General features: G+C 37.5%; 2 pseudogenes; both read right to left on the bottom strand.

Annotated features, from left to right (window-relative positions):
- Positions 1–4,911: 4,911 nt before the first annotated feature.
- LOC137943581 (V-type proton ATPase subunit D-like) lies at positions 4,912–6,331 on the bottom strand (annotated as a pseudogene).
- A 742-nt stretch (positions 6,332–7,073) lies between these two features.
- On the bottom strand, positions 7,074–9,271 carry LOC137944446 (cullin-3A-like; annotated as a pseudogene).
- Positions 9,272–9,650: the final 379 nt, after the last annotated feature.

A 9,650-nucleotide genomic window follows, 5' to 3' on the forward strand; every position in this document is an offset into this window, starting at 1 on the left:
TGTATATTATGATTAGGATCACATAAAGAATCTTAGACATTAATTTTAACTAATTTTACTTGATATAATAAATTTTATCCCACATGAATTTTTATTATATTTGAGTTTATTAGTTAGGTTAAAATATCAAGTTATTCATAATTTACCCATAGGAATTATGAATTCATAAATAATTTAATAGTTTTATCATAACGAAAAAAGTAGATATTAATTGTAATTAATTATACTTAATATAATAAATTTTACCACACAAGAATTTTTATTATATTTGAGTATATTGATTAGGATAAAATATCAAATTATTCATAATTTACCCACAACAATTATGAATTCATAAATAACTTGATAGTTTTATCATAAAGTTTACTCATAAAGAATATTGAATCTGCTTGAATTAAAAAAACATTTAGCCCACAGGCAACGTTTTTTATGTTAATAGATTCAATTTTTAAGCATGCTTTAATTTGGTAAAGCATGATATTTTATTCAGGCCTCAATTTTAACATCAACATGTAATTTATAATTTTATGCAGTTGTACAACCTGCACATTTCTATGATATTTATTGTGATATCCCTGATCTTAAGGGAGATAACTATAAGGTCTAGAAAGAGAATACTTTTTCATTTCAGCACTGCAGCTGAAATCACACTTTATGAATGATGGGAGCGATCTAATCGCCTCAGTGTACTGTTCTTTAAGACAAATTGTTGTTGGTATTCGTGATTCTGTTGATCAGCATGAAAATGTCAAAGACTTATTGAAAGTCATTGATGAACAATTGTCACCTCAGATAAGGCATTAGCAAACACCCTAATCATGAAGTTCTCATCCCTAAAGCACACCAGTATGAGAGGTGTGCGCGAGCACATCATGCAAGTGAGGGATATTGCGGCCCAATTAAAGAAACTCAAGGTTGAAATGTCGGAATCTTTCCGAGTGCACTACATCCTGAATACCCTTCCGCACCAATATGGACCCTTCAAAATCTCATACAACACACATAAAGATAAATGGTAAATTAATGAACTTTTGACCATGTGTGTTCAAGAGGAAGGGAGAAAGGTGATGGAACAAGGAGAAAGTGAAATGCTGGCAACCCATGGAAAGGACAAAGATAATCCAACCTCATTTGTTTGTTATGAATCAAATATGGTTAATGTCAATATTAACACTTGGTGGACTGCTTTTGGATCCACATCTCGAATTCCTTGTAGGGCTTGCAAAACCTAAGGAAACCAATGGGAAGTGAGCATCACATTTTCTCAGGTAACAAGATGAGCTTTCATGTGGAAGCGATATGAACTTGCTATTTAATTTTAAGTAGTGGTTTTTTTTTTAAATTAGAAAAGACGTTTTATGTTCCAAGTTTTTTTAGAAACTTGATTTCAAACTCAAGGCTTGCACCTTATGAATATTCTATTAATTTTTCAAACTCATCTTTCAATTTATATTATAAGTCTGATTGTGTTGGGAATGGTACATTGTCTGATGGTCTTTATAGCATTAATTTATAAAAACAATGCCACTTACGATTCAATGCATGTTCACACTGGTAATAAAAGAGGTGTTATTAATGAGGATTCCTCTACATTATGGCACCAGAGATTAGGTCATATCTCCATAGATAGAATTAAAAGATTAGTAAATGAAGGAGTACTTAATACTCTGGATTTTACCGATTTTGAGACTTGTGTAGACTGCATTAAGGGAAAGCAGACTAACAAGTTAAAAAAGGTGTCAATAGGAGTTCAACCATATTAGAGATCATACATACTAATATATGTGGTCCAGACATGGACTCACACGGTCAGAAATATTTCATCTCTTTTATAGATGATTACTCACGATACATGTATCTCTACATGCTTTATAACAAGAATGAAGCATTAGATGCCTTTAAGATCTTTAAGGCCGAAGTAGATACAGAATGCGGTAAGCAAATTAAGATCGTTAGATCAGATAGAGGTGGAGAATACTACGGTAGATACACAGAGAATGGACAAGCACCTGGGCCATTTGCAAAGTTTCTTCAAGAACATGGGATTGTTGCCCAATATACCATGTTTGGTTCATCGGACCAAAATAGTGTAGCAAAAAGAAGAAATCGAACATTATTAGGCATGGTGCGGAGTATACTTAGCCACTCCAATCTTCCTAGATCCTTGTGGGCTGAAGCACTTAAGACGGCAGTGTATATATTAAACCGAGTTCCAACCAAGGCTGTTCCAAAAACACCATTTGAATTATGAAAAGGTTGAAAACCGAGTTTGCGACATATGCGCGTTTGGGGATACCCGTCTGAAGTGAGAATTTATAATCCACAAGAGAAGAAGTTGGACCCAAGGACCATTAGTGGGTATTTCATTGGATATGCTGAAAGGTTCAAAGGTTACAAATTTTACTGTCCATCTCACAGCACTAGGATTGTGGAATCAAGAAATGCAAAATTTCTTGAAAATGACTTGATCAGAAGGAGCAATCCAACTCGAAACATAGTTTTTTGAGAAGGATTATTCAAAATCTCAACCTTCCACTTCAAGTGATAGATTGGTTATTGTTCACAGCACCTGTCAATTACAAACTGGTGTTGAACAACCAATCATTGAAGTTCCACAAAATACTGATGACATTCCAATAGATCAGGTACTTCAAGAGTTGCCAAGCACTTTTGAACAACTAGTTGAACCATATACTTCTTAGGAATATGATGGTACAACATTAAGAAGATCTATTAGGCTAAAGAGATCAGCAATTCCTGATGATTATGTTGTGTATCTACAAGAATTTGACTATAAAATATACACTTTAATAAGCAAGAACGTATCTTAGTTAAATTAAATACTATAAATTAATGAATAGATACACCTAATTTTTATGAGTTTGATCAGATGCTTAAATTTTATTTAAAGAAGCTTCCTTATTCCTATTTTCATACATGTCATAGCAAAATTTTTTAAGGGTATAGTGAATGAATATACTATATTTTAAGTGAAGTGATTCTTCCACTTGACCTTTCCGATGCTCCTGTGACGCACTGGTTTAACAATGCCAGGTACTCAATTTCCCATTCAAACGGGAATAGTCCATGTTAAGAATGTTTAATAGGAACATAATATCGTTATCGAATTGGTTAATGGTTATATCGGCTGGAATACCTGAGGCTGCAGGGCTACTGGTCCGAAGAGACTCACTCGCCGAAAGAGTCGTTGCCACTGGTTTAACAACGTCACGTAACCAACTGGCCATTCTACAACGATATTATTAGACGGACTTAAAGCCAACTTAGTGTTAAGCCGGCAAGAATAGGGTTAAAACCCAAATAGTGTTAAGCTGAAGTAGAAGCTATGTTGGGCCTATCAGAGGCTATTAGTAACTGTTCTGTGATATGCTTCCTTAAATTACTAACCAGCCACTTTGTGCGTTACAATTCGAAGCTCCAGAGCTGGACATTACGGTTTGCTATGCCTGTTCGATCGGGTAAAGCTATGAGTAGTCAAAATTATGAAACATTTTCTGACGTGATGGTTTGAGGTGTCATCCTTTTACCTAGTCTCTTTGAAGAACGCTTTTATATTCTGTCGAAACGTATTATTATTTGGATTCATGTTAGGTCCGCTTTGAGTAAATCTTGTTTTCATACCGTTGCTTTCTATATGAAGTCAGACGAAAATTTTGATTTCTTACGCAGCGATATTGATGCTCGCTAAACCAACGGCATGAATGATTTGTTTTCATACTGTTGGTTTCAAGAAACAATATGAAGACAGCTGAGAATTTAGCATCTACCTCAGCGATCTGAAGCTCGCCAGTGGCATCAATGAAGCAGATGCTTGGCCTGCTCACGTTCTCTGTTGCTCTTACTTTCCTGCATTGCACACACCGCAGCTTTTGATAGAAAAAGGATTCAGCCGTTCCCCCACTGTCACATGGATTCATATTTTAAGCAGTGTGAACAGAGAGGTTGACTCCTTGGGTAGAAGCAGAGGTAGCCATCAACACCTTGTTGTGGGGAACTCTTCCCCACCACTAGCCTCCATTAACTATTGTGTTCTTTTGTGTTTGTAGCTCTCTTTCTAATTAACCATTTCTCTTGATGTACGTTCTTCAGGGAGCTCCTCTTTAATAAATTCCTTCTCATTGCCATCCAAAGAGAGAGACAAAAGAAAAGTGAAACCACACCTTTTTGTCAAGCTACTTACTTTTCTTTAGGTAACTGAATTCTCTACCACTTTCCCCACTTCCCTAACTCTATAAAAAATGAATTCTCTGTCAGCAAGTGCCCCTATCAACTGACATACTCTTGACTCCAGTTAAGTCATCAAAGATACATAGCCATAATGCCACGTTTGATAAAATGACTTAAAAGCATGGTAGAAGAGAACAGCCACACCAAGTAAATTTGTCCATGAAAGAGAAGTAAAACCATAAACATAGTATTACCAAAGCAATCGAACTTCATTACAGCTGTATCTTAATCTCTGTTTATTCAGCTTAACTCATAAGGTTGGTTTTAGCTGCAATCAAAACGTTAAGACCATGAAAAATTTAGCCGAGTAAGTGAATCTAAGAGAATCTAAATTTCCTCAACTGAAAGAAGAGAGTAAAACAATTCATCCTAATAAATAACTTAAAGCCTAGTATGAGAAGACAACCACAACAGAGAAGTTTGTCCAATAAACACAAGTAAGAGTAATAAAAATGATAAACAAGGTATTATTGGTGCAATCAAATATTTTTACTAGGGAATTTTTTTTGCATAAATGTCTAATAAATACTCTCCATACATATGGAACTGACTACTTAGTAATTTTATTCATGAGGAAACCTTAACTTTCACAACAACGAAAGGATATCTTCCTTCCACAAACAAACAGCTGATTCCAAAACCAAACATGGAAACTAACCTCCATCAAAAAATAATATCCTTGTCCTTTTCTGCTCCTGTAGACAACAAATTGTGAACTGAATTAACTGAGATCCCTCTTTGAAGTGATATTTTATCTGCAAACTGCTCCTCCGCAAATTGTTTAGCTCATGCGCGCTGCTTCTCGATTTTCCTCTTCTTGTAACCTTGTATCTTCTTCAACCTAAAAAAGTTCACTCGCTCAAGCTCATCTAGCTCTCCCTTGATATAACTAATCGTATTCTCTAACCTTGGCTTCACGACATTTTCCAAAGCATTGACTCTCCGATTCGTAGTCTTAATCGCCTCATCTAGTGTGAGAAATGAAGTCTGAAGTGAAGCCAGCTCAACAAGGACTTCAATAGCCTTAATATAAGCACCTCGACAAAGTTGTATCTGTTGCCCTCCCCTGGCCAATCCAGTGAGATTGTTCTTCGTTTCACCGTCAGTAAAATACTCGAACTTTGGAAGCTTGACCCCGGCGAGCGCTTCTTCCGGATGAAGGGCAAATATGGGCGGAAACCAATTTATGTCGCTTACGCCTTGGAGATGATTTTCGAAATCATCTTTATAAATGGTTTTTCATCTTCGAAATCAAAATCTCTCCCTCTCTCTCTCTCTCTCTCTCTCTCTCTCTCTCTCTCTTTTATATATATATTTGATATTTGATACTAAGAAGTAAAGTGAGTGGACTTGATGCTTCCAACAAGTTGTGGGATGAATATGTATAAAATGATAAATGATACTCAACAGTTATGGAATTCACAATATAATTTTAGGTGGACATAGTTGTGTCAACTATAATCTTTTTTTAGTCAGTATACTATGTCCATAGGAACTGGCACATCGCATCCATAAATGAAGTGAAATTCTACTTTTTGTTATTGTTGTGATAAATTGGACTGATCACCCTCATGAATTTTTCACCCCAAGAAGCACAAGTTAGCTATGAATATAATGGAATACCTAAATCTTCCATTAGGATTATAACATCATTGTAATGTTTGGGGAAAAAGATCAATACAGCTTGACTAAACCAGCCTTTCACATTTTAAGCCATCAGGTGATGATTTCAATATAAATGCCTATACCTGTCTTGATGCCATGTGAACCTCGAGTTTATGAACAATGAAAGTTCTCTTGGAATATTAGATTCCGGTGCCTAATTGGAAATGTAGCACAGTAATTGGTGATGTCAGAATTTTTTCTTGGCCGGTTTTCTTCAATTTTATTAAAATTTCTCTTTCCCTTGGTTCAAATGCTACTTATTCCAAATGTATGATATGATTTTTCAGATAGTTGCTAGAGTTCGTTTGGAATTGATTACGTATGTGTCTTTCTCTATTTGTCAAGGTCATGAAAACAGGTTCTCACCAGCAGACTCCGAATGTCTTGGAGGACAGAGGTCATCACTTCTCTTGATCATCAGGCGCACTTGCTGTTCACCTTTCCCTGAACTACGGAGAAATTGAGCCTCAGATTCGAATAGGTGTTTTCAGGGTCAGAATGTTCTCTTCGAAGAACCAACGAACTAAGGACACCGACGACGATGATAAGCTCTCAAGCTAAGTTTTATTAAGGTTAAGAAAGGTACAGTGGATGCACAAAAGGTAAAAAAGCATGAGACCCGCCTCCGCCAGATACATTTCAATGGTATTGACATAGGTTTGAATTTCAAAGCTATTGACATCATATACAAGTGCATTACATCGTGTTCTAAAGCAGAAAGTTCGTCTTCATCATCTTCGTTTCCTTTATTTCAGGCCCAGTCACGGAGTCAAAACTCACTCTTGTGCTACAGACCTGAGTCTACCCAAGTCATGATCCAACTTGAGTGGTCCAACTTGGAAATTTAGGGACTGATCAGGGTCATGACAGCATGATTACGAGCGACCAATTCACAAGAAGGAAGAAACAACTAAATTGGAGTCCCGAACCAATAACATACAGATAAAAGTGACTCTGGGTTTCTGACCCTAAAACAATCAGCTGGAGACAAATAAAAAATAAAAAATAAACAACAGGTGAGAACTACAGTAGACACATTTTTACAAACATGTTAACAAATGACAATTTCTGTGCTCCAAGTTGTGTGACTCTTAAACTTTTTTCTAAAGTGCTGCATGAAGAGGGAGAGGGTGCGGGCACCACTAGAGTTAAGAATGAGATTCAGTGTTTTAAGTGGGGAAACCCAAAAAACATGTGGAATTCAAACACAAATTTCACTTACCAATTGGATACGGTTAGGAAAACAAATTGAACTTTCACACTTCACGCAAGATACCGGTACAAATTTCTGTCCACTTTGTCCCTCTCCAAACACTCCCGCTCAATGAGTGATTCAATCCTTTTCTTTATTACAACTGGGTTTGGTAGAAATCGCGACTGCAACTGTTTTGTCACCTCTGCCACAATATTGTTATGATCCAAAACCCTTCGAGATTTCATAATCCTCACAATGGCTGCTTCTATTTGAGGTTTTCTATCTTCTTCAACTCTCTGGCGGGTCTCTTGCTTCTCTGGCTCAGATTCCTTTTGTGCCACCACTGTACCTATCTTAACCTTATAAACTTTGCTTGAGAACTTGTCAATGAAAAAGAAAGCATCATCTTCACCAATATCCTTGCTCATTGGCTCTTTGCGGAGAACATTCTTCCCCTTGACGCAAGCAAGAGATTGAAGGCACCTCTTCAAATCTGAGGCTGGGATTTCAGTTGCCTGCTCAATTTCTCTGTAGTTTAAACAATCTGATGAATTGAACAACATGAGAATGCACATCTGATACGTCGACACATTTAGCTCATGCTTCTGACCTTTCCCAAAGGTTGCTTTAAGATCTGCTGTGCCCATGTTGGTTTGCCATGATAATCTCCTGCCAGTCTGTGTCCCAAGGTAATAAGTGCGGAATCTCTCACAAACACCCAAAATCTCTGCAGGTAAGTTACAAGTGGTACTTGGCTGTGTAGGCCATAACCCTGTTGTTAAAACTTGGACAGCTAGAGTAGGACTGTCCCCAGTGGTCTCAGGAGACTGGCATGCATAGAACCCATGCATTGTGTCTTGAGAGGTCTTCATGTCTGTAAACATACCTTCCAATTTAGATCTAAATTGATATCCACATTCAGTCTTGAGCTTAAGGATAAGGCTTCTCTCTGCATCATCTGAAACCGTCTTACCAGACAGAAGTCTCTTAGCCAAGTGCTGTTTATAATACTTCTCAAAAACATCCTCCTCCTGGAGGTACCGGAAAAGCATCATTACCTTGTCAAAGACAGCCTCCACATCCTCTTCACTGACATCTTTTAGACCTTGATGGAGTTTATCGTCAACAAATAAAGAAATGAACTCTGGAGATCTGAGATTCAAATTTATGAAGTATTCAAAAGAAGAGTTTAGAGCATTTTGAAAGGTCTTGTCATTGTTGAAAGCAAGGTTGATGATCTTATCATGTTTGTCCTTTTCATCTAATAATCGCTGAACAAAATCCACAGGATCTTTCAACCTCTCTGGATCAGTCACCAGCTGCTTCCCAGTTTCTCGGAGGTGAGATGTCATCACATCTCTAATGGTTAATAGACCATTTGGGAGCCAACGAAACAAGCTGTACATACGTGCCAAATCTTCATATTTATCATCAATAAGCATATCTACCGAGCCTCAGTTCTCCATGTGGACTAACCTCTGCATATGGTTGGCAATCATTTCCCTCTCAATCACATTAGTAATTTTAGCTTCACTTTTTGCATCTTAGTAGTGGGAAACTCTCTCCATTTCTTCATTAAGGCGCCTTTCAGCTTTCTTCAGATACTCACCGCAGTCACAGCATTCAATGAACTGCTGAGATTCAACACTGTAGAAGTTGGCTGATACTTCCAGAAAGGGTTTTTCAAAGTCTTCTTGGTAAACAGAAGCTCCCAAATCCATCAGCATCGTTATTATATTTCTCATCAGTCAACGATTAATCACTTCACCAGTACGTTCTCTATGTACAAGCTCTAAGAGTGTGTTGAGTAGTCATGTCTGAATTTTGATGAGTGGATGGGAACTTGAGTACATGGCATTGTTAAACCAGTGGGTCGAGCCTCTTGAAAGCTCCTTCGAACCAGTAGCCCTGCGCCCTCGGGTTTCCAGCCGATATACTCAATTTAATCTCTTGCGAGATTTTGACACACCAGTTACTAATAGGTCTCTGATTGGCCCAACATGCCTTTTGCTTCTACTTAACACTATTCGGGTTTTGACCCTATTCTTGCCGGCATAACACTAGTTGGCTTTATGTCCATCTATAATATCGTTTTAGAATGGGCAGTTGGTAACGTGGCGTTGTTAAACCAGTGGCAACAACTCTTTCGGCGCTTTAGTCTCTTCAGACGAATAGCCCTGTAGCCTCGGGTATTTCAGCCGATATAACCATTAACCAATTCGATAACAATAATATGTTCCTATTAAACATTCTTAACGTGGACTGTTCCCGTTTGAATGGGAAATTGAGTACGTGGCACTGTTAAACCAGTGGGTCGAGCCTCTTGAAAGCTCCTTCGAACCAGTAGCCCTACGCCCTCGGATTTCCAGCCGATATACTCAATTTAATCTCTTGCGAGATTTTGACACAACAGTTACTAATAGTCTCTGATAGGCAAGACATGGCTTCTGCTTCTACTAAACACTATTCGGGTTTTGATCCTATTCCTGCTGACTTAACACTAAGTTGGCTTTGAGTCCGTCTAATAATATCGTTGTAGAAT

Source organism: Aristolochia californica, unplaced genomic scaffold (genome assembly GCF_029961685.1).
Source record: "Aristolochia californica isolate CCGP_79_NKW_82.1479 unplaced genomic scaffold, dmAriCali1.0.hap1 SCAF_11, whole genome shotgun sequence".
NCBI classification, from domain to species: Eukaryota; Viridiplantae; Streptophyta; class Magnoliopsida; order Piperales; family Aristolochiaceae; genus Aristolochia; species Aristolochia californica.